Source organism: Triticum urartu, chromosome 1A, assembly GCF_056163025.1.
Source record: "Triticum urartu cultivar PI428250 chromosome 1A, HENAU_Tu73, whole genome shotgun sequence".
Taxonomy (NCBI): Eukaryota; Viridiplantae; Streptophyta; class Magnoliopsida; order Poales; family Poaceae; genus Triticum; species Triticum urartu.
Window position 1 is genome coordinate 259,549,188 of NC_141873.1, and position 26,522 is coordinate 259,575,709.

A 26,522-nucleotide genomic window follows, 5' to 3' on the forward strand; every position below is an offset into this window, starting at 1 on the left:
TAATGTTTGATTCTTTGATCGTTCACCACCCTCGGATTTGTGCCTTCGAAGCTGTTGATTTTTATGGCACCGGAACGATAGACCTCCTCGATAACATAAGGACCTTCCCATTTAGAGAGGAGTTTTCCTGCAAAAAATATTAAACGAGAGTTGTATAACAATACATAATCACCTACATTAAACTCACGTTTTTGTCTCCTTTTGTCATGCCATCTTTTAGCTTTTTCTTTAAACAGTTTGGCATTCTCATAGGCCTGGGTTCTCCACTCATCAAGTGAACTAATGTCAAATAGTCTCTTCTCACCAGCAAGTTTGAAGTCATAGTTGAGCTCTTTAATGTCCCAATATGCCTTATGTTCTAGTTTGAGAGGTAATGACATGCTTTTCCATAAACCATTTTATATGGAGACATACCCATAGGATTTTTATATGCAGTTCTATAGGCCCATAATGCATCATCAAGTTTCTTTGACCAATTCTTTCTAGATCTATTAACAGTCATTTGCAAAATTAATTTAAGCTCTCTATTACTCAGTTATACTTGACCACTAGACTGTGGATGATATGGAGATGTAATTCTATGATTAACATCATACTTAGCAAGCATCTTACGAAAAGCACCATGAATAAAATGTGGACCACCATCAGTCATTAAGTATCTAGGGACTCTAAACCTCGGAAAAATAACTTCTTTAAGCATCTTCATAGATGTGTTATGTGATGTCTACTACGCAACCTTCTTCTTGTAGACGTTGTTGGGCCTGCAAGTGCACAGGTTTGTAGGACAGTAGCAAATTTCCCTCAAGTGGATGACCTAAGGTTTATCAATCCGTAGGAGGCGTAGGATGAAGATGGTCTCTCTCAAGCAACTCTGCAACCAAATAACAAAGAGTCTCTTGTGTCCCCAACACACCCAATACAATGGTAAATTGTATAGGTGCACTAGTTCGGCGAAGAGATGGTGATACAAGTGCAAAATAGATAGTAGATATAGGTTTTTGTAAACTGAAAATATAAAAACAGCAAGGTAGCGAGTGGTAAAAGTGAGCGTAAACGGTATTGCAATGATAGGAAACAAGGCCTAGGGTTCATACTTTCACTAGTGCAAGTTCTCTCAACAATAATAACATAGATAGATCATATAAGGAGCCCTCAACATGCAACAAAGAGTCACTCCGAAGCCACTAATAGCGGAGAACAAACGTAGAGATTACGGTAGGGTACGAAACCACCTCAAAGTTATTCTTTAAAATCAATCCGTTGGGCTATTCCTATAAGTGTCACAAACAACCCTGGAGTTTTTACTAGAATAACACCTTAAGATACAAATCAACCAAAACCCTAATGTCACCTAGATACTCCATTGTCACCTCAAGTATCCGTGGGCATGATTATACGATATGCATCACACAATCTCAGATTTATCCAACCAACATAAAAGTACTTCAAATAGTGCCCCAAAGTTTCTACCGGAGAATCAAGAACGTGTGCCAACCCCTATGCATAGGTTCATGGGCGGAACCCGCAAGTTGGTCACCAAAACATACATCAAGTGGCACGTGTTATCCCATTGTCACCACAGATAAGCACGGCAAGACATACATCAAGTGTTCATAAAAGACTCAATCCGATAAGATAACTTCAAAGGGGGAAACTCAATTCATCACAAGAGAGTAGAGGGGGAGAAGAAACATAAGATCCAACTACAATAGCAAAGCTCGGGATACATCAAGATCGTGCCATACATGGAACACAAGAGAGAACATGAGAGAGAGAGATCAAACACATAGCTACTGGTACATACCCTCAGCCCGAGGGTGAACTACTCCCTCCTCGTCATGGATAGCACCGGGATGATGAAGATGGCCACTGGAGATGGATCCCCCCTCCGGCAGGGTACCAGAAAGGGGTTCCGATTGGTTTTTCGTGGTTCTGGAGGCTTGCGGCGGCGGAACTCCCGATCTATCTTCTGTTCTGGAAGTTTTAGGGTACGACGGTATATATGGGTGAAAGGAGTACGTCGATGGAGCTATGGGGGCCCCACGAGGCAGGGGGGCGCGCCCAAGGGGGAGGGCGCGCCCCCCACCCTCGTGAGCACCTCCCGTATCTTCTGACGTGGGGTCCAAGTCCATCAGGTGGGTTTCCTTCCAAAAATAACTTCTCCAGTTGATTTCGTTCCGTTTTGACTCCGTCTGATACTCCTTTTCCTCGAAACACTAAAATAGGCATAAAACAGCAAATCTGGGCTGGGCCTCCGGTTAATAGGTTAGTCCCAAAAATAATATAAAAGTGGAAAATAAAGCCCAATATTGCCTAAAATAGTAGATAATATAGCATGGAGCAATCAAAAATTATAGATACGTTGGAGACGTATCATTATGATCAACACTACTAGTTGGAATAGCTTCTAACCACTTAGTAACGTAATCAACAGCAACTAAAATATGCGTATACCCATTAGAGGAAGGAAACATTCCCATATAATCAAAGCCCCAAACGTCAAATGGTTCAATAACGAGTGAATAATTCGTAGGCATTTCTTGATGTCTACTAATGATACCAATTCTTTGACATTCATCGAAGACAAGACAAACTTACGGGCATCCTTGAAGAGAGTATGTCGGTGTACTAAAGTAGGGGTACCCTTAGTACCCCGAACTTGTGCACGGGCAGTCGCAGCATCCCGCGGCAAGGCTTGCCGGGCGACCGCCAAGATCCTCCGTGGTCCTCTTGAAGACCATTCAAGAACAAAGTACTCAAGACAAGACCCCGGCAAGAGGAGCTTGCCGGGAAGGCTATCAGAAGCGTCCCAAGGCCCCGGCAAGAGGCGCTTGCCGGGAAGGCCAACCAAGGCGTACCAAGGAAACTTGTCACGGCGCCCCACGCGCCCCGGCAAGGCCCGGTGAGCGACAAGCTCCCGGACCTACACGACAAGACGACGACCGCGGCAAAGAGCTTGCCGCGGGAAGCCCCCACTTCGTGCCCGCGCTCCAGCACATCCACCCACACGTCGCTCTGGGGCCCTCCCAAGCACACGTGGCGGAAGGCTGCGCAGCTGAGGTGCGAGGTGGCAAGCAGGCGCTGGCAAGACAACCACCGTGGCTAACGGTGGCTTCTCTAGCAAGCCCCTTTCGGCACTGTTTAGGCGACACAGACGGGCATTTAATGCTCTTGTCCCCTGCCGTTAGGGTTAGGTATGATAACACTGTAGCAGCTAGCTGTGCCTACTACAGCACCTAGCTGTGCCTACCACCACTCTTCCACTTTTGCCCTCCGTTGCCCTATGTCGGTAACCCCTTGAGCATATAAAAGGAGGCCCGGGGCAACTGAGAGGGGGGTTAGACACTTCGAACACTCTCGCTCAGGGTTCAGCAATTCCACACACTCACGCTCGATCTCGCTCCCGAGCTAGAAAGCAATACAAACCACAAAGCAGGAGTAGGGTTTTACGCATCCGTGCGGACCGAATCTGGGTAAATCGCTCGCGTGTTTCACCTCGATTTGCCCCTCGCACGACCAATCGCCTGTGTGCTTCGCCTCGATCTGCTCTTTGCGCGACCTCCGCCCCCCGCCGAACCAAAAGGGACCCCGGTCCCATAGGTGTCCGTGGATCAGAAACCCCGACATCTCTGGCGCGCCAGGTAGGGGGCGTCGAAGTTGTGTGAACCAGATCCGGCGTTCTTGCGGGCTAGATCTTCATCTTCTTCATAGATCTTCGCCATCTTCGTCAACATGCCGCCGAAGAAGAAAGTTTCGGAGGCAGCTGCTCCGTCCGCGCCGAGCCACCCATCGCCGAAGCAAACAGATGGTGGGGTAGGCGCCGGCGGAAGAGCACGCATCGACGAGGGAACTCACGGTGCTGCCAGGTCCCAGGGCAAGGCTGCGCTGCCCATCGGCGGCGTGGCCGGCTCCCACAACGACCGGGCGCACTCCAAGACCTCGGCGTCCGTGCATGCACCGCGCCCATCCCAGGAGGCGCGGGACCGACAGCGTCATGGTACTCACGGTACCATGCGCTCGCTGGATCAAGATCGAGCTGGTGGATCCCGGAGTGCTTAGGACCACCATGCACGCCAACCTGCTGGCGCGAGCAAGACACGGTCGCCTGGACGAGATACTGCTCCTTATAACATAGTTAGAAGTCCGAGCTTATCCCGTTCCTCGCACCATTCGCCACCGCCGCCCGCCACCACAGCAGAAGCTCTAGCGCGAGCTCAGCTGCTCCTGGACTACCCTTCAGCGGCGGACAAGGTCGACGACTGGAGGGCCACAATCCAGAGTCTCATCGGCTTCGCCAACGGCGACGCTCCTCGGCAGCCGACCACGTCGCAGCCGCAGCGAGTCAGCCAGGCGCGAACCGGTGGGGACAAGACCGGTGGGGGTGCAACCTCTGTGCACTCCCCGCCCCAAAGGCCGAGATCACCGACCCGCCGGATCCGCCTCGACAGCGACTCCACCGCGTCGTCAGATCCGCGAGCTCGTCGCGATCAGCGCCAAGTTTTTCAAGAACGACGACAAGAGGACGCTCGTACTCGCATCGAGCGGCGAAGAGAAGCGCGACGTCAATCAGACCAGCGCGCTGGGCCCTCTGTTGACATGCACGCTCCGGGGGAACCAGGCGACTTGCCGTACACGGTAGGTTGCCCTGCGTTCACTCGTGAGCTGCGGCAAGTCCAGTGGCCCAGTACGAAGAACTTCAAGCCAGATGTGCCAGAGAAGTACGACGGCAAGTCGCATCCGTCGGAGTTCCTCAGCATCTACACCATCGCGGTGCAGGCTGCTGGGGGGCGGGACGACAAGATCCTTGCCAACCACTTCCCGTTGGTGCTCAAGCCCAACGTCAGGTCCTGGCTCATGCACTTGCCGGACAACTCCATATCCTCCTGGGCTGAGCTGTGCCATCAGTTTGTCGGCGCCTTTACAGGCGGCCACAAACCTCATGGCCAAGAGAGTGATCTCCATCTGCTCGTCCAGAAGGAAGGGGAGCCCCTGCGCAAGTACATCCAGAGGTTCAGCCGTGTACAGTACAACATCCCAGACGTCCACCCCGCCGCGGTCATCAGCGCGTTCCATCAGAACGTGCATAACCGCAGGATGCGGGAGGAGATGGCGATGTGCCGGATTAGGGACGTCAGCGAGCTGTACGCCCTGGCCGACAAATGTGCACGTGCTGAGGAAGGGAGGAGACTCCCCGGAGAGAAGACCGGAGCGGAAGGATCTGACAGCGAAGATGCTGCCCCGACAAAGAAAAACCGGCGGCGCAACAACAGGAAGAAGCAGAACAAAGAGGTGCTAGTCATTGAGCAGTCCGGCGATGAAGGTGGCGCCAAGAAGGCTACAGTTGGTTGCTCCAGCAAGGAAATTGCCGCGTACACCAACTGCCAGGCCGTGGCAGCCGCCGACAAGCAGGACGGCTCCGACAAGCACTACTGCAAGATTCACCGCACCAAGGGCCATGACCTCCAGAACTGTAAGAAAGTCGAGCAGCTTGTCCAGCAACAGAGGGCTGAGTACGAGCGGCGCGACAAGGAGAGAGCCCAAGGGCGTGCCGAGAAACTCGGCCAGAAGCGCACCGTCCAGGGAGAACGCCGCGGCAAGGCCAAGCAGCGGCAAGGAGACAGACCTCCCCGCGGTCGCGACAAGGATGAAGACGACGGCGACAGCGACGAAGACCTGGATGATGTTGAGACCAGTGAGCAGGAGTTTCAGAAAGCCACAGAGGTCTTGTGTGTTGACGGTGGTGCTTCTCTGCATACCTCGCACCACCGACTCAAACAGTGGGTGCGGGAGGTTAATGCAGCAGAACCACCTATCGAATCACGCAAGCTTCTGAAATGGTCCAGCACGCCTATCATCTTCGACATTGAGGATCACCCTGATCGCACAACTGCGGTTGGGTGTTTGCCGATGTTGGTATCACCAACTATCCGCAACCTCAAAGTCATCAAGATGCTAGTTGACGGTGGGGCCGGCTTAAATCTGATCTCCTCAGCTGTACTCCAAAAACTCCAGATCCCCGACAGCGAGCTCGAAGAGACCGGTACGTTCCAAGGAATCAATCCGAGAAGGAGCAAGCCGAAGGGGAAAGTCACGCTGCCGGTAACATTTGGCAGCGAGCTAAACTTCAGGACTGAGAGGGTCACGTTCGACGTTGCCGATATCCCGTTGCCTTACAACGGGATACTTGGCCGTCCAGCACTCGCCAAGTTCATGGTGGCCTCTCATTATGCATACAACATACTGAAGATGCCAGGCCCGATAAGCGTCATCTCTGTCCCTGGCGACAGGAAGGATGCGCTTATCTGTGCCGACAAGATCTACCGGGAAGCAGCAGCCACGGCAGAACGCAATCCACTTGCCGCTGAAGCTCCCGGGGGAAAGAAGACCAAGTCCGGTAAAGGCTCTGATGCCCACTCCGGCAAGCGCACCTCTTCGGAGTGCTGCGCTGCCGTCAAGGACGCACCATCGAGCTTCACCGGCAAGAAGACCAAGTCCGGCAAAAGCTCTGATGCCCACTCCGGCAAGCGCGCCTCTTCGGAGTGCTGCGCTGCCGTCGAGGACGCACCATCGAGCTCCACGGGCAAGCACAAGAAGACGATGGCAGCTCCGCCAGAGACAAAGAAGGTGTCCGCCAAGGAAGACGGCGCTGTGGTACCTTCACCATCAGTGCCACACTTGATCCTAAATAGGAAAGCGCGCTCGTTGCTTTCCTGCGGGCGAATGTCGACGTGTTTGCAGGGCAACCGTCTGACATCCCCGGTGTTCCCAGGAAAGTGATTGAGCACCACCTTGCCGTCTGCCCTCATGCGCGGCCCGTCAAGCAGAAAGTTCGGAAGCAGGCGGTGGAGCGCCAAGAATTCATTGCGGAGGAAATCAAGAAATTGGAAGCAGCAGGCCTCGTCAGAGGAGTGCTCCATCCTACGTGGTGGGCCAATCCTGTAGTCGTGCGCAAGGCAAACGGGAAATGGAGGCTTTGCATCGATTTTACCGATGTTAACAAAGCTTGTCCCAAGGACCCATTTCCTTTGCCGCGCATTGACCAGATTGTTGACTCCACAACTGGATGTGATTTGCTTTCATTTCTTGATGCCTACTCCGGATATCATCAGATCTTCATGGCAGAGGAGGATGAAGAGAAGACCGCATTTATTACTCCATGTGGCACGTACTGTTTCGTACGGATGCCTTTCGGATTAAAAAATGCTGGTTCGACATTCGCAAGAGTAGTCCATATTGCTCTTGAGCCACAAATACACAGAAATGTGGAAGCCTACATGGATGATATAGTGGTCAAGAGCAAGGACAGAGCGACCCTGATCCAAGACTTAGACGAGACCTTTGCAAATCTGCGCAAGGTCAGCCTCAAGCTCAACCCAGAGAAGTGTGCGTTTGGGGTCCCCTCCGGCAAGCTTCTCGGGTTCTTCGTGTCTCAGCGTGGGATTGAAGCCAATCCCGACAATATCAAGGCCATTGAGCAGATTGAAGCACCAAAGCGCGTCAAGGATGTACAGAAACTTGCCGGTTGCGTGGCTGCTCTCAGCAGGTTCATCTCTCGGTCTGCTGAGCGCGCCCTGCCGTTTTTCAAATCATTGAAAAAGGCAGGTCCAATGAAATGGACTCCGGAAGCGGAGGCTGCGCTGCAAGACCTGAAGAGATACATGTCCTCCCCTCCAATACTTGTCGCACCTAAACCACAAGAGAAGTTGTTGCTGTACATAGCGGCAACCAATCAGGTGGTTAGTGCTGCGTTAGTGGCAGAAAGGGAGGCGGATGATGAGCCAGCAACCGCGACAAGCGCATCCAGCGACAAGCAGGAGGCTTCCCTGGCAAGCTCTGGTCCCGACAAAGATGAACCTACGCTGATACACGAGGAGATACGGAAGAAAATGGTGCAGCGCCCAGTTTACTTTGTTAGTTCCCTCCTGCAGGGGGCTAGGTCAAGGTACTCTGGTGTGCAGAAACTACTTTTCGGCCTTCTCATGGCCTCGAGAAAGCTGCGCCATTACTTCCAAGCACATGAGATCACAGTTGTCACTCGCTTTCCGCTGAAGAGGATACTGCATAATCCTGAAGCGACAGGCAGGATTGCTGAGTGGGCACTGGAACTGTCAAGCTTTGGCCTCAAGTTTGAAAGAACTTCAACTATCCAGAGCAGAGCATTGGCAGAGTTCATAGCAGAGTGGACGCCAACACCAGACGAAGAAATTCCAGAAGCGAGCCCCCCCGACAAAGAAGCAAGCAAAGAGTGGCTGATGTACTTTGATGGTGCCTTTTCGCTACAAGGCGCCGGCGCTGGTGTGCTGCTTGTCGCACCCACCGGTGAGCACCTCAAGTACATAGTCCAGATGCACTTTCCCAAGGAGCAAGCAACAAATAATACTGCAGAGTATGAAGGCTTTCTTGCCGGTCTCCGGATCGCGGCAGACCTTGGGATCAAGAAGCTCATTGTCAGGGGTGACTCACAGCTTGTCGTCCGCCAAGTAAACAAGAATTATCAGAGTCCGTTGATGGAAGCTTACGTTGACGAAGTGAGAAAGCTAGAAGAGCGCTTTGACGGCCTGCAAATGGAGCACGTTCCGAGAGCTCAGAACGCCATTACGGATGGCCTGTCAAAGTGCGCCGCACTTAAGCTACCTGTGGAACCAGGGACCTTTGTGCTCAAGCTGACTCAACCGTCCGTAACACCATCAACTGGACAGAGCAAGAAGAGGAAGTTGATTCCTGGTGACTATTTGCCGGCAGAGCTTCCCGAAACCGCCTCCAAGAAGGTCCCCAAGATCAACGCCAAGAATGCTGAGGAGCCAGATGCTCCGGCAAGCCCTAGGGCTTGTTCCGTTGAAGCAGAGGCTCCCGACGGGTCAAGCTCCGGCAAACTTGTCGGGGAACGTCAAGCTCCGGCAGAGACGCAACTTCTCGCCGTAGAAGCGGATGTTCCCGCAGCAGTCCCCAAGATCAACGCCAAGAACGCTGAGGAGCAAGATGCTCCGGCAAGCCCCAGGGTTTGTTCCATTGAGGCAGAAGCTCAAATTTTGCTCCGGCAAGCTTGTCGGGGAACGTCAACCTCCGGCAGAACCGCAGTTTCTTGCCGTAGAAGCGGATGTTCCCGCAGCGGCAGATTTGCCTTTAGTCCTTGTTGTCGAGCCACAAGCTCCAGCATGGACGCAGCAGATTGTCCATTTCCTTCAGACAGGAGGGCTTCCTGAAGAGCAAGAAGAAGCCGAAAGAGTAGCCCGGCAGTCAAGTATGTACCAGTTCGTCGACAAGACACTGTACAGAAGAAGGCTCAACGGTGTGAAATTGAGGTGTATTCCCCGGGGAGATGGACAAATGCTGTTGGCAGAGATACATGGAGGCATATGTCTTCACCACATTGGCGCAAGAGCACTTGTCGGCAAAGCCTTCCGGCAAGGGTTCTTCTGGCCAACAGCCCTCCAGGATGCAACTGCACAAGTAACTAAGTGTGAAGCGTGCCAGTTCCATTCCAAGCAGATACACCAGCCAGCTCAAGCTCTCCAGACGATCCCTTTATCCTGGCCATTTTCGGTCTGGGGGCTCGACATCCTCGGCCCCTTTCCCCGAGCTGTCGGGGGCTTTGAGTACTTGTACGTTGCAATCGACAAGTTCACAAAGTGGCCGGAAGTGGAACCAGTGAGGAAGGTGACCGCCCAGTCAGCCGTCAAGTTCTTCAGGTCGATTGTTTGCCGCTTCGGGATCCCTAACCGGATAATCACCGACAACGGCACACAATTCACGAGCCACGCCTTCATGCAGTACGTCCAAGATCTTGGCGCCAAAGTCTGCTTTGCTTCTGTTGCTCACCCGAGAAGCAACGGTCAAGCGGAGAGGGCGAACGCCGAGGTGCTGCGCGGGCTCAAGACCAGAACTTTCGACAAGCTGCACAAGTGCGGAAGAAACTGGATCGAGGAGCTACCGGTGGTTCTTTGGTCGATCAGAACGACGCCGAATCGAGCCACCGGACAGACACCCTTTGCTCTAGTCTATGGAGCAGAGGCAGTTACCCCCACGGAACTCGTATACGGGTCACCTCGAGTGCTCGCTTATGATGAGCTTGAGCAAGAGCTGCTGCGGCAAGATGACGCACTGCTCCTTGAGGAAGACCGTCTTCAGGCTGCTGTGCGAGCTGCTCGCTACCAGCAAGCTTTGCGTCGCTACCATAGCCGCAAAGTTAATGCCAGAAGTCTCGAGGAAGGCGACCTTGTTCTTCGGCGCGTTCAGTCGGCCAAGAATCACAACAAGTTGATGCCGAAGTGGGAAGGCCCTTACCGGGTGAAACGAGTCACTAGGCCTGGCGCTGTCCGCCTTGAGACCGAAGATGGCATTCCGGTGAGCAACTCCTGGAACATCGAGCATCTTCCTAAGTTTTACCCGTAAGGCGCGATTGTCGGGCCCTGCCCGGCAACCACCTTTCTGTACAAGTCTTGCCGCTGTTGCATGTAATCCTTTGTACAGAGCCAGGCGCAGACCCTGAGCACCAGAGATTGAAGCGCTGGCATACCCCGGGGTTATAGCATGCATGCTAGGTTGAGTCTCGTCCTTGGTTAGGGTTGATAGTCCCTAACAGCGGCTAACCCCTAACTTAGAGGTCGAGTGTCTGTCCTTCTGCTCTTCTTTCGTTCGCAGGGCTCGCATATCCTGGCCAGACTGCTTGAAGGACGAAAAGGAGAAGAAGGGCGCGCCAGCACCTAGGCCCCGGCGAGCCAGTGTCGCTGGGGGCTGCAGGTGCCAAGTTTCATCCCCGGCAAGCCAGAATTGCCGGGGGCTGCGATATCAGATAAGTCTTTCGTCCCTCTTCATGCATCCTCTTATGGACTGGGGAATGCGAAACCGCGTTTCTTCCCGAAAACTACCGTGCTCCCTCAACTCTAGGCCCTGGAGCGCGTTCCCGGGGCCAAGTTTGGGCGTAGTCGCGGCAGCAAAGGGATGAAACGAGAGAGCCGCACCCACCTCGTTCCCGTCTCCGTCAAAGGCGTGAGAAAGGTCGAGCGACGTGGGAAGGCGGCAGGGCCTGTTGCCGGCAAATGGAATGTCTGTCCGAGAGACCAAGGATTTGCTCCTTGGCGTGGGTTCAACCCGCGAGACAAATACCCCGGCAAGCATCCCCTTTTCATTAAAAAACATCCCATACAGGTACGGTCCATAGAGGATGAAAAACATGAAAGAGAGGATTACAAGTTTTAGATACAGCTAAGGCCCGAAGGCTTACAATTAAAAAGATAAGGTGCCCGTAATCTCTTTCCTGTCCCTCTCTTCAGGAGGTAGGTCAAGGAGACGAAAATGGGAAAGGGGCGCCAAGGCGAGCTACAGGTGCCAGAAGACACCAAGAGAACATCCCGGGGACCAGACGGTGATGGCGACGCCGGGAGAAGGGTGTGAAGGAGGGGCGGCAGGACGTCAGCACGCTATCGAGGGCACCACGCCCTCGTACTCCGACCTGACGGCCTTGTCGCCAGCCCTCTTCCCCTTCCGCGGCCTCCCTACGCCAGCCGCCCAAGGAGACGCCCCCGGGGAGTTCAAGAAGCCGGCGGCGCAGATGATGGGGTCGCCGGTGCCGCATGAGACGGCGCCCGACACCTAGTCGGAGCCGCCATCCTGCCGCCCGCCACTCTCACCATCACTGCCGCTCTCCTCCTCGTCACTCTCGCTCGAGGAGGAGCCTTCGCTATCGGAGGAGCTGTCCACGCAGCACTTCGCCCGGGTGCCGAAGCACCCGAAGACCTTGACGGAGAGGAGATCGCCCTCCACCAGCTTAAAATGGAGGGTGAACCCCTCCATCAGGCTGTGGATGTGGGCGAACGTCTTCCACCCTCGGTCAAGATACATCACACCAGGGGCTGGGAACACAACGCGGACTCGCGTGCCGCTGATCCCACAGCCCCTCATGTGCAGTCTCAGCGTCTCGGGCGGGTCCAACTCCATCGCGCTCGCGAACGGAGCTGGAAGCCGGAGGCGGCGATGAGGCGCCCGGCGCAGCTTGACAAAGAACTCGCAAGGGTTGTCCCCTATATGGACCGCCGCGGGGGGAGGAGTCGCCGGCGGAGGCGAAGCTGGCGCGCCGCCCCGTCCGCCTCCTCCCCGAGCGCCTCGACCTCGTCCTCGACCTCGTCCATGACCTCGCCCCCTCCCTCTTCCCCTTATGGCTGGCTCTGCCACCACGAGCGCGGAAGAGGGAAGGGTGCACTGTCTGGCGGCGACCCTCGCCGCCACCGATGAAGGCCCAGGGTTCCCTTTCTCCATGGCGAATGAGAGAAAAGGGAGCCGAAGCTGAAGAAAGGAGGAGATGAGAAGGTGCGGGCTTCGGTGCTCCCTTCCCGCTCCTTATAAAGGAGCGAAGTGGGAGCTCGGCCGCCCCGCTCAGCAAATCAAGGCACGGGAAGAGCAGGGAGGTGGGCCGACCCGCTACCTCTGCTCGCAACGGCCCAGATTCCCACCTCCACCGTCCGCGACCCCAAGCGCATGGGAGCCGCGTGGCGAAGGTGTAGAACCGAGGCGACGGATGAGGCGGTCTCGCCCTACCCCGAGATCTCGTGGAGTGGGCGCCTCGGAAACCGCGCACCGGCCCCGTCCAGTAAATGCACCACGCCCCCACGCCTACCTCCGTTTAGAGAGGAGGGCGTGGGCCGTCCCCTTCATCATGGCCTGACGCATGCTCGCGGGGCTTAACCCCGCGCACGCCGCCCGCGTCACCCACGGCTCCGCGTTTGACGCATGCCGTTCGAGGCGTGCGCGGGGGAAACAGAGAGATATACGGCGTGACCCAGGCCGCGCGTGCCCGTGCACTGTTTTGGGCCTGGCCCAACAGCGCTCGGCACCGTGTCTGGCCCAGGCCCGGGGGCTCCTGTCGGTGTACTAAAGTAGGGGTACCCTTAGTACCCCAAACTTGTGCACGGGCAGTCGCAGCATCCCGCGGCAAGGCTTGCCGGGTGACCGCCAAGATCCTCCGTGGTCCTCTTGAAGACCATTCAAGAACAAAGTACTCAAGACAAGACCCCGGCAAGAGGAGCTTGCCGGGAAGGCTATCAGAAGTGTCCCAAGGCCCCGGCAAGAGGCGCTTGCCGGGAAGGCCAACCAAGGCATACCAAGGAAACTTGCCGCGGCGCCCCACGCGCCCCGGCAAGGCCCAGTGAGCGACAAGCTCCCGGACCTACACGACAAGACGACGACCGCGGCAAAGAGCTTGCCGCGGGAAGCCCCCACTTCGTGCCCGCGCTCCAGCACATCCACCCACGCGTCGCTCTGGGGCCCTCCCAAGCACACGTGGCGGAAGGCTGCGCAGCTGAGGTGCGAGGTGGCAAGCAGGCGCTGGCAAGACAACCACCGTGGCTAACGGTGGCTTCTCTAGCAAGCCCCTTTCGGCACTGTTTAGGCGACACAGACGGGAATTTAATGCTCTTGTCCCCTGCCGTCAGGGTTAGGTATGATAACACTGTAGCAGCTAGCTGTGCCTACTACAGCACCTAGTTGTGCCTACCACCACTCTTCCACTTTTGCCCTCCGTTGCCCTATGTCGGTAACCCCTTGAGCATATAAAAGGAGGCCCGAGGCAACTGAGAGGGGGGTTAGACACTTCGAACACTCTCACTCGGGGTTCAGCAATTCCACACACTCACGCTCGATCTCGCTCCCGAGCTAGAAAGCAATACAAACCACAAAGCAGGAGTAGGGTTTTACGCATCCGTGCGGCCCGAACCTGGGTAAATCGCTCGTGTGCTTCGCCTCGATTTGCCCCTCGCACGACCAATCGCCCGTGTGCTTCGCCTCGATCTGCTCTTTGCGCGACCTCCGCCCCCCGCCGAACCAAAAGGGACCCCGGTCCCATAGGTGTCCGTGGATCAGAAACCCCGGCAGAGTAGGCCAATAAAAACTGGATTGCGATACCTTGTGTGCAGTTCTATATCCAGCATGGTGTCCTCCGTAAGCCTCGGAGTGACACTTGCGTAAGATCTGTTCCTGTTCATGCTCAGGTACACAACGTCTAATAACACCATCCACTTCTTTATAAAGGTGTGGGTCATCCCAGAAGTAATGTCTTAAATCATAGAAAAACTTTTTTTTGCTGGTAAGTGAAACTAGGTGGTATAAATTTAGCAACAATGTAATTGGCATAATCAGCATATCATGGAGTAGTACGAGAAGCATTTATGACAGCTAATTGTTCATCAGGAAAGCTATCATCTATAGGTAGTGGGTCATCAAGAACATTCTCTAACCTAGACAAGTTGTCTGCAACGGGGTTCTTAGCTCCCTTTCTATCAATAATATGCAAATCAAATTATTGTAGCAAGAGAACCATCTAATAAGTCTAGGTTTAGCATCTTTCTTTTCCATAAGGTATTTAATATCAGCATGATCAGTGTGAACAGTTACTTTAGAATCAACAATATAAGGTCTGAACTTATCACAAGCAAATACAACTGCTAAAAATTCTTTTTCAGTAGTAGCATAATTTCTCTAGGCACTGTCTAGAGTTTTACTAGCATATTGGATAACATTTAATTTCTTATCAACTCTTTGTCCTAGAACAGCACCTACAGCATAATCACTAGCATCACACATAATTTCAAAGGGTAAATTCCAATCAGGTGGCTGAACAATGGGTGCAGAAATCAAAGCTTTCTTAAGTATTTCAAATACTTCTACACAATCATCATCAAAGACAAAAGGAACATCTTTTTGTAAGAGATTAGTTAGAGGCTTGGAATTTTTTGAGAAGTCTTTAATGAACCTCCTATAAAAACTGACATGGCCAAGGAACCTTCTTATACCTTTAATGTCCTTAGGACACGACATCTTTTCAATAGCATCAACTTTAGCTTTATCAACTTCAATACCTCTTTCAGAAATTTTATGCCCCAAGACAATGCCTTCATTAACCATAAAGTGGCACTTCTCCCAATTCAAGACAAGATTAGTTTCTTCACATCCTTGCAAAACTCGATCAAGTTTGCTTAAGCAATCATTTAAAGAAGTTCCATACACGGAGAAATCATCCATGAAAACCTCAACAATCTTTTCACAAAAGTCAGAGAATATAGTAGTCATACATCTTTGAAAGGTAACAGGTGCATTGCATAAACCAAAAGGCATACATCTATAAGCAAAGGTACCAAAAGGGCAAGTAAAGGTGTTCTTTTCCTGATCCTCTTTCGACACGGGTATTTGAGAGAAACCAGAATAACCATCTAGAAAGCAAAAATGTGTATGTTTGGATAATCTTTCTAGCATTTGATCAATAAAAGGTAAAGGGTAATGATCCTTTTTAGTAGCTTTATTTAGTTTGCGGAAATGAATTACCATTTTATAACCTGTAACAATTCTTTGTGGGATCAATTCATCTTTATCATTAGGAACAACAGTAATGCCTCCCTTCTTAGGGACACAATGGACAGGACTTACCCACTGACTATCAGCAACGGGATAAATTATACCTGCCTCCAGAAGCTTTAGTATTTCTTTTCTTACCACTTCTTTCATCTTAGGATTTAACCGTCGTTGGTGATCAATAACCGGTTTAGCGTCTTTCTCCAATTTTATTTTGTGTTGGCATAGAGTGGGACTAATGTCCTTAAGATCATCCAGAGTATATCCAATAGCAACATGATGCTTCTTCAAAGTTTTCAATAATTTCTCTTCTTCCCGCTCTGAAAAATTAGCACTAATAATAACATGATATATCTTCTTTTCATCAAGATAATCATATTTAAGAGTATCAGGCAATGGTTTAAGCTCAAACACGGGATCAACCTTGGGTGGAGGAGGATCCCCTAGAATTTTGACAGGCAAGTTGTGTTTCAAAATAGGTCCCTGTTTAAAGAATACTTCATCTATTTCCCTTCTTTCATTCATAAACATATCATTTTCATGGTCTAGCAAATATTGTTCTAAAGGATCACTAGGAGGCATGGCAATAGAAGCAAGACCAATAATTTCATCTTTACTAGGCAATTCTTTATCATGGGGTTGTCTATGAAATTTAGCAAAATTAAAATCATGAGACATATCCCCTAAACCAACAGAAACAATATCCTTTTTGCAGTCTATCTTAGCATTTACAGTATTCAAGAAGGGTCTACCAAATATAATGGGACAAAAGTCAACCAAGAACAAGAAAATTAGCAGTATATTTAACTTTTCCGCACAAGACTTCAACAACTCTAACAATCCCAACCAGTGAAATAGTATCTCTATTGGCAAGCTTAATTGTAGCATCAATACCTTCTAACTCAATAGGTGCAATATCATGCATAATTTCTTCATATAAAGAATGAGCTATTGCACTCGCACTAGCACCCATATCACATTAGCCATGATAGCAATGATCTCCTATTTTAACATAAATAACAGGCATGCCTACAACAGGTCTATGTTTATTTTTAGTATAGGGTCTAGCAATTCTCACAGCTTCATCACAAAAGTAAATAACATGACCATCAATATTGTCGGACAAGAGATCTTTAACCATAGCAATACTAGGTTAAACTTTAATTTGCTTAGAGGGTTCGGGTGTTCTAGTGTTACTTTTTTTGACCACAGTTGAAGCTTTAGCATGATCCTTTATTCTAATAGGGAAGGGTGGTTTCTCAATATAAGCGTAGGAACAATAGGATCAACATTATAAGTGATAGTCTTTTCTTCAAGTTTAATAGGTTCAACTACTTTTACTTCAATGGGAGGATGATATTTAAGCCACTTATCCTTAGGGAGATAATCTTGAGTAGCAAAGGATTCATAGAAAGAAGCTACTATCTCAGAGTCAAGTCCATATTTAGTGCTAAATTCACGAAAAGCATCGGTATCCATAAAAGATTTAACAAAATCAAATTTAGGTGTTATACCTGACTCCTTACCTTCGTCGAGTTCCCAATCTTCAGAGTTGCATTTAATTCTTTATAATAATTCCCATATTAATTCAATAGTCTTCATCATAAAAGATCCAGTACAAGAAGTATCGAGCATGGAGCGATTATTGAGAGAAAGCCGAGCATAAAAATTTTGAATAATAATTTCTCTTGAGAGCTCATGCTTGGGGCATGAATATAACATTGACATAAGCCTCCCCCAAGCTTGAGTGAGGCTTTCTCCTTCGCGAGGCCAAAAATTATATATATAATTACGATCACGATGAACTAGATGCATAGGATAAAACTTCTGATGAAATTCCAATTTCAATCGGTTGTAGTTCCATGATCCAATATCATCACATAGCCTAAACCATGTCAATGCCTTTCCCTTCAAAGATAAAGGGAAGACCTTCTTCTTGATAACATCCTCGGGCATACCTGCAAGCTTAAATAATCCACAAATTTCATCCACATAGATTAGGTGCAAATCGGGATGCAATGTTCCATCTCCTGTAAAAAGATTAGCTAGCAGTTTCTTTATCATACCCGAAGGAATTTCAAAGTAAACATTTTCAGTAGGTTCAGTAAGTTGAGGAGCAACTCTTTGCTCTACTGGTCGGGGTGAAGATACCCCGAACAAGCCCCTCAAAGGATTACTTTCGATAGTAACAAGTGACAGTAAATTTCAGCACACTATATAAATTTTTCCTTACCAAATTCCACCTACCAAAGGTGCTTCACTCCCCGACAACGGTGCTAGAAAAGAGTCTTGATGACTCACAAGTATAGGGGATCTATCGTAGTCCTTTCGATAAGTAAGAGTGTCGAACCCAATGAGGAGCAGAAGGAAATGACAAGCGGTTTTCAGTAAGGTATTCTGTGCAAGCACTGAAATTATCGGTAACAGATAGTTTTGTGATAAGGTAATTTGTAACGAGTAACAAGTAACAAAAGTAAACAAGGTGCAGCAAGGTGGCCCAATCCTTTTTGTAGCAAAGGACAATCCTGGACAAACTCTTATATAAAGGAAAGTGCTCCCGAGGACACATGGGAATTATCGTCAACCTAGTTTTCATCACGCTCATATGATTCGCGTTCGTTACTTTGATAATTTGATATGTGGGTGGACCGGTGCTTGGGTACTGCCCTTCCTTGGACAAGCATCACAATTATGATTAACCCCTCTTGCAAGCATCCGCAACTACAAAAGAAGTATTAAGGTAAATCTAACCATAGCATGAAACATATGGATCCAAATCAGCCCCTTACGAAGCAACGCATAAACTAGGGTTTAAGATTCTGTCACTCTAGGAACCCATCATCTACTTATTACTTCCCAATGCCTTCACCTAGGCCCAAATAATGGTGAAGTGTCATGTAGTTGACCTTCACATGACACCACTAGAGGAAAGACAACATGCATCTCATCAAAATATCGAACGAATACCAAATTCACATGACTACTTATAGCAAGACTTCTCCTATGTCCTCAAGAACAAACGTAACTACTCACAAATCATATTCATGTTCATAATCAGAGGGGTATTAATATGCATAAAGGATCTGAACATATGATCTTCCACCAAATAAACCAACTAGCATCAACTACAAGGAGTAATCAACACTACTAGCAACCCACAGGTACCAATCTGAGGTTTTGAGACAAAGATTGGATACAAGAGATGAAGTAGGGTTTAAGATGAGATGGTGCTGGTGAAGATATTGATGGAGATTGACCCCCTCTCAATAAGAGGATCGATGGTGATGATTTCCCCCTCCCGGAGGGATGCTTCCCCGGCAGAACAGCTCCGCCGGAGCCCTAGATTGTTTCCGCCTTGTGGCGGCGGTGCTTCGTCCCGAAAGCTTGCTTATGATTTTTTTCCAGGGCCAAAGACTTCATATAGCCAAAGATGGGCACCGGAGGCCTGCCAGGGGTCCACGAGACAGGGGGCGCGCCCCCCACCCTCGTGGATGGTGGGTGGCCCCCCTCTGGTGCTTTCTTCACCCAAATTTTTTATATATTCCAAAACTGACTTCTGTGGAGTTTAAGGACTTTTGGAGTTGTGCAGAATAGGTCTCTAATATTTGCTCATTTTCCAGCCTAGAATTCCAGTTGTCGGCATTCTCCCTCTTCGTGCAAACCTTGTAAAATAAGAGAGAATAGACATAAGTATTGTGACATAATGTGTAATAACAGCCCATAATGCAATAAATATCGATATAGAAGCATGATGCAAAATGGACGTATCACCTGGCCGCCCCCGCAGGCTATGGACGCGAGGAGGGGAGAAGGCCCCCGCCGCCAGCCGCTGCGGGGGGCTTTGCCCCGACGGCGGCGGGGAAGGGGAGGAGGGGGAGGGCGAGCGGCAGGAGGTGGCGGCGCCATCAACGTCCATTTGTTCTAGCTAAATGTTTTTAAGAATCAATACATGTGTATCATGAATTGTCCGACTTCGACAAATGAGCAAAGCAACTAATTGTGTATGAATCGAATACTTCATGAAAATTTGAAAGCGGGCACTTTTGCGTGTCTAGCATACCAAATTAGTGAGAACTTTAAAGGGAAATATTCATATAAGCAAGCGGTAGTGGAGTAGAAACTGCAGGCAATAGTGAGTCTACAATTTGAGAAGCTCTAACACTTGGAGAACATGGAAGAGCTAGCCTTAAGATGGACCAGCTTCGTCCCAGCTAGGAATTCTTCCAGTTAAATAAGGAGTAGAACAAGTACGTCCATATGTCGTGGATCAGTAGAAACACACACCCTAGTTAACTCACCCATTTGAATGTCTTGCAAATTCACTGGTAAATATACCAACATACATATATAGTTATGGTTCTTATGGAAATTGCTTTACCACAGACAACACAACACATACATGCATGGAATGGAAAAGGGGGAAACATGGAACTTGGGGAAAACATAATAAATCAAACTACGAAACAATGTGAAGTTGGTGTTGTAGAGCTTCTTCTTGCCATCCTTCCTCCACTGGTGACACATGGCGTAGGTGTCCACTCCTCCTTCCTGGAATCACCATTCAAAACAATGGTTTAGCAGGAGAAAAAAGATCAAGAAACTCAAGTAACAAGGCATGGATCTTTTGCTGAAGGAAAGTAACAGTGAAACTATATGTGCAGTAGCCAGTAGGACGACTGACATGCGCACCGCAAGGCGGTGCTAATGCATAAGCACAACATGGCCTTGTTGAAGCCGAGAGACCATAGGTCGGCTGCTGTCGTGGAATTGTCACGGCAGATGTCCTAGTGTGAGGACTTAGTCGTGGAGCCATCGTGACGAGATTAGCTTAAAGGTGTTAATCAGGACAAAGGACATGAGGAATTTATACTGGTTCGGCCCCTTGCGGTGAAGGTAAAAGCCTAATCCAGTTGGAGGTGGTATTGCTAGGGTTTCGACGACCAGGGAGCGAATACGCTTAACCTGGCTCTCGATCTGTTGTTTCTTGCCCTAAGCCGCTGCCGGGTCGTCCCCTTATATACACGGGTTGACACCCTGCGGCCTATAGAGTCCCGGCCGGCTCATACAACGTGTCCGGCTCGGCGACATATCTTACATATCTTACATTACAAGTCTATACATACATGGCGGTTTATACTTACGGGCCTTAAGTCGCCGCTGGGCTTGGGCCTCTTACAAGCCTAACTATGAACCTCCATTGGGCTTCATACATGTAAACCGCCCTTGTGGTTGACCCGACCCCTCCTAGATGGGTCATATCTGGTAGTTATATCCCCAACATTAGGCCCCAGGTTGATTTGAACTTGTTCATGTCAATCTTCAACACTTAGGAAAAATCCTTCTACATCTGTTGTGAAAACCTTGTAACCCATAATGACGTCATCTCCAGGAATTTTGGAAACCTGCCACGACGTGACTTTAATGGATCTTTATCTTTAATGTCTTCCCGAAAATTGAGGCATCCAATTAGCTGGATAATCATCATTTGGCTTCCTCATCTTTCATGCCTGCCTGTTGCCCCTTTCCTTATAAATAGGGTCAAACCACCTGATACCTCTATGTCGTATCTATAATTTTTGATTGTTCCATGCCAATATTATACACTTTCATATACTTTTGGCAACTTTTTATACTATTTTTTGGGACTAGCATATTGATCCAGTGCCCAGTGCCAGTTCTTGTTTGTTGCTGTTTTTTGTTTCGCAGTAAATCCATATCAAACAGAGTCCAAATGGGATAAACACGACGGAGATTTTTTTTGGAATATATGTGATTTTTTGGAAGAAGAATCAATGCGAGACGATGCCCGAGGGGGCCACGAGGCAGGGGGGCACGCCCCAGGGGGTCAGGCGTGCCCTGGGCCCTCATGGCCACCCTGTAAGGCGGTTCATGCCCTTCTTTCGCCGCAAGAAAGCTAATATCTGGATATAGATCGTGTTAAAATTTCAGCCCAATCGGAGTTACGGATCTCCGGGAATATAAGAAACGGTGAAAGAGCAGAATCGGAGAACGCAGAAACAGAGAGAGATAGAGAGACAGATCCAATCTCGGAGGGGCTCTCGCCCCTCCCATGCCATGGAGGCCATGGACCAGAGGGGGAAACCCTTATCCCATCTAGGGAGAAGGTCAAGGAAGAAGAAGAAGGATGGGGGCTCTCTCCCCCTCGCTTCCGGTGGCGCCGGAACGCCGCCGGGGGCCATCATCATCACCGCGATCTTCACCAACACCACCGCCATCTTCACCAACATCTCCATCACCTTCCCCCATCTATCTACAGCGGTCCACTCTCCCGAAACCCGCTGTACCCTCTACTTGAACATGGTGCTTTATGCTTCATATTATTATCCCATGATGTGTTGCCATCCTATGATGTCTGAGTAGATTTTCGTTGTCTTATCGGTGGTTGATGAATTGCTATGATTGATTTAATTTGCTTGTGGTTATGTTGCTGTCCTTTGGTGCCCATCATATGAGCTCGCGCGTGGATCACACCATAGGGTTATTTGTATGTTGATAGGACTATGTATTGGAGGGCAAGAGTGACAAAAACTTCAACCTAGCATAGAAATTGATGCATACGGGATTGAAGGGGGACCAATATATGTTAATGCTATGGTTGGGTTTTACCTTAATGAACATTAGTAGTTGCGGATGCTTGCTAATAATTCCAATCATAAGTGCATAGAATTCCAAGTCAGGGATGACATGCTAGCAGTGGCCTCTCCCACATAAAACTTGCTATTGGTCTAGTAAAGTAGTCAATTGCTTAGGGGCAATTTTGCAACACCTACCACCACTTTTCCACACTCGCTATATTTACTTTATTGTTTCTTTATATAAGCAGCCCCTACTTTTTATTTACGTGCACTTTATATTCTTGCAAACCTATCCAAAAACACCTACAAAGTACTTCTAGTTTCATACTTGTTCTACGTAAAGCAAACGTTAAGCGTGCGTAGAGTTGTATCGGTGGTCGATAGAACTTGAGGGAATATTTGTTCTACCTTTATCTCCTCGTTGGGTTCGACACTCTTACTTATCGAAAGAGGCTACAATTGATCCCCTATACTTATGGGTTATCAAGACCTTTTTCTGGCGCCGTTGCTGGGGAGTTATAGCGTGGGTTGAATATTCTCATGTGTTCTTGTTTGCTTTATCACTAAGTAGATTTTATTTGCCATCCTTAGTTGTTCTCTATCTTTAGTTATGGATATGGAACACGAAATAGCAAAAAAATTAGGTGTACCTGCTACTCATGGAGATGGGGAACCTCCTAAAACCCTCGATGTTGGTTATGTGAAAGAGATTATGTACTACTTTGATAATCCTGAGAAAACCCCATTCAATTATGTTATGGGAGACACGTTGGATCAACGTGAATACTTTAGGATTATCGCTTGACTAAAAAAGGGAAACTATTATGGGATCAAATTCATATGTTGCATTGGTATGCTCGGGAACTATGCTTGAGATATGACTATACTTGTTCCTCTAGGATGAAGGCTCCACACCTTCCCTTTTCATGCAAATTTAATGATGATAAAACCTTGGCTTCTTATGCTAACGGTATATATGATTACTATGATGTGGAACAAATAGAAGAATTTTTTGCTTTTATGGGTGCTTATGAAATTGAATATTTGTTTAAAGAGTGTGAAAATTTTGATGATTCAGTTTATAGACCTGAAAATTTAGCTATCCTTAAATATTGCTATGAGAATTATGAATACAATGCCAATATTGATGTGTTTATTGAGAAAGTCTCCGCTGTCCAAGAAGAGACTAATATTTTGCAGGAGTCTATGGAAGAAGAAATTAATGACATTGTGAGCTCATTGGATGAAAAAGATGAGGAGGAGAACGAAGAACAAAAGGAGGAAGAGCGGATTGATCACCCGTGCCCACCTTCTAATGAGAGTAACTCTTCAACTCATACATTGTTTAATTTCCCTTCGTGCTTACCGAAGGATGATTGCTATGATGACTGTTATGATCCCGTTGATTCTCTTGAAATATACCTTTTTGATGATGTTTGCTATGCTTGTGGCCAAGATGCCAATATGAATTATGCTTATGGAGATGAACTTGCTATAGTTACTTATGTTAAACATGAAATTGTTGTTATTGCACCCACGCATGATAGTCCTATTATCTCTTTGAATTCTCCCAACTACACTATATCGGAGAAGTTTACCCTTATTAAGGATTATATTGATGGGTTGCATTTTACTATTACACATGATGATTTTGATAGATATAATATGCATGTGCTTTCTGCTCCTACTTGCAATTATAATGAGAGAGGAATTACATATCCGCCTCTTTATGTTTCCAACACGAAAAAATTGCAAGAAACTGTTTATACTATGCATTGGCCTTTACTTTGTGCATGAATTGTTCTTTTATGACATGCTGATGCATAGGAAGAGAGTTATACTTTTTCATTACATTATATATGTTACCTTGTGCTCACTACTAAATTACAAATCATTGTTAATTAAAATTGGCTTTGATATACCTTGGGATCTGGGTGGATCCATTACTTGAGCACTATATGCCTAACTTAATGGCTTTAAAGAAAGCGCTGCCAGGGAGACAACCCAGAAGTTTTAGAGATTCATTTATTTCTGTTGTGTGCTTTTATAAAGTTTAAAAACAAAAAAAATAAAGAGGGGAACCCAAAACTTTTTCAAAAAGGAAAGTGAAAGTGAGAGAGACAAGCATGGTTGAAGTGGGGGAGCTCCTTGAACTTTGTTCATGCTCACGGAAACTTTGTGAATCTTGATTACAGAAAATTTTCAACAAAAATAATTATCCCCTTGAACAATTCCATTGTATTATAAAAATAATGTGCCAAGGTTTGCCTTTAGGATGTATTAGATTACTTGTTGGTTTGTGCGGTGCAGGACAAAAACTTTGGCTGTAGTGCGCGATTTTACAATTTTTTTACTGGAATGTCAAACGGTTCTAAAACTTTTTGCACTGTCTTTCTATACAATTTTTTTATTTTTCCTAATTTTTTTAGAATTTTTGGAGTACGAGAAGTATGGTGAATGTTCAGATTACTACAGACTGTCATGTTTAAGACAGATTCTATTTTTGATGCATAGTTTGCTTGTTTTGATGAAACTATCGATTCCTATCAGTGGATTAAGCCATGGAAAAGTTATATTACAGTAGATATAATGAAAAAACAAAATATTAATTGGTCTGCAACAGTACTTAGAGTAGTTATTTGCTCTATTATACTAACGGATCTTACCGAGCTTTCTGTTGAGTTTTGTGTGGATGAAGTGTTCGAAGATCGAGGATGTCTCGATGTGAGGAGAAGAAGGAGAGGCAAGAGCTCAAGCTTGGGGATGCCCAAGGCACCCCAAGTAAATATTCAAGGAGACTCAAGCGTCTAAGCTTGGGGATGCCCCGGAAGGCATCCCATCTTTCTTCAACAAGTATCGGTATGTTTTCGGATTCGTTTCGTTCATGCAATATGTGCAATCTTGGAGCGTCTTTTGCATTTAGTTTTCACTTTTATTTCATGCACCATGATGGTATGAGATAGTCCTTGGTTGATTTATAGAATGCTCTTTGCACTTCACTTAAATCTTTTGAGTATGGCTTTATAGAATGCTTCATGAGCTTCGCTTATATCATTTGAAGTTTGGATTGCCTGTTTCTCTTCACATAGAAAACCGCCATTTGTAGATTGCTCTTTTGCTTCACTTATATTTGTTAGAGCATGGGCATATCTTTTTTAGAAAGAATTAAACTCTCTTGCTTCACTTATATCTATTTAGAGAGATGACAGGAATTGGTCATTCACATGGTTAGTCATAAAATCCTACATAAAACTTGTAGATCACTGAATATGATATGTTTGATTCCTTGCAATAGTTTTGCGATATAAAGATGGTGATATTAGAGTCATGCTAGTGGGTAGTTGTGGCTTGTAGAAATACTTGTGTTGAAGTTTGTGATTCCCGTAGCATGCACGTATGGTGAACCGTTATGTGATGAAGTCGAAGCATGCTTTATTTATTGATTGTCTTCCTTATGAGTGGCGGTCGGGGACGAGCGACGGCCTTTTCCTACCAATCTATCCCCCTATGAGCATGCGCGTAGTACTTTGTTTCGATGACTAATAGATTTTTGCAATAAGTATGTGAGGTCTTTATGACTAATGTTGAGTCCATGGATTATACGCACTCTCACCCTTCCATCATTGCTAGCCTCTTCGGTACCGTGCATTGCCCTTTCTCACCTCGAGAGTTGGTGCAAACTTCGTCGGTGCATCCAAACCCCGTGATACGATACACTCTATCACACATAAGCCTCCTTATATCTTCCTCAAAACAGCCACCATACCTACCTATCATGGCATTTCCATAGCCATTCCGAGATATATTGCCATGCAACTTCCATCATCATCATATACATGACTTGAGCATTCATTGTCATATTGCTTTTCATGATCGTAAGATAGCTAGCATGATGTTTTCATGGCTTGTCCGTTTTTTGATGTCATTGCTACGCTAGATCATTGCACATCCCGGTACACCGCCGGAGGCATTCATATGGAGTCATATTTTGTTCTAGTATCGAGTTGTAATATTGAGTTGTAAGTAAATAAAAGTGTGATGATCATCATTATTAGAGCATTGTCCCATGTGAGGAAAGGATGATGGAAGCTATGATTCCCTCACAAGTTGGGATGAGTCTCTGGACTTTACAAAAAAATAAAAGAGGCCAAAGAAGCCCACCAAAAAAAGAGAGAAAAAATAAAAAAATGAGAGAAAAGAGAGAAGGGACAATGTTACTATCCTTTTACCACACTTGTGCTTCAGAATAGCATCATGTTCTTCATATAGAGAGTCTCTTGAGTTATCACTTTCATATACTAGTGGGAATTTTCATTATAGAACTTGGCTTGTATATTCCGATGATGGGCTTCCTCAAATGCCCGAGGTCTTCATGATCAAGCAAGTTGGATGCACACCCACTTAGTTTCCAGTTTGAGCTTTCATACACTTATAACTCTTAGTGCATCCGTTGCATGGCAATCCTACTCCTCACATTGACATCAACTAATGGGCATCTCCATAGCCCGTTGATTAGCCGCGTCGATGTGAGACTTTCTCCCTTTTTGTCTTCCCCACACAACCTCCACCATCATATTCTATTCCACC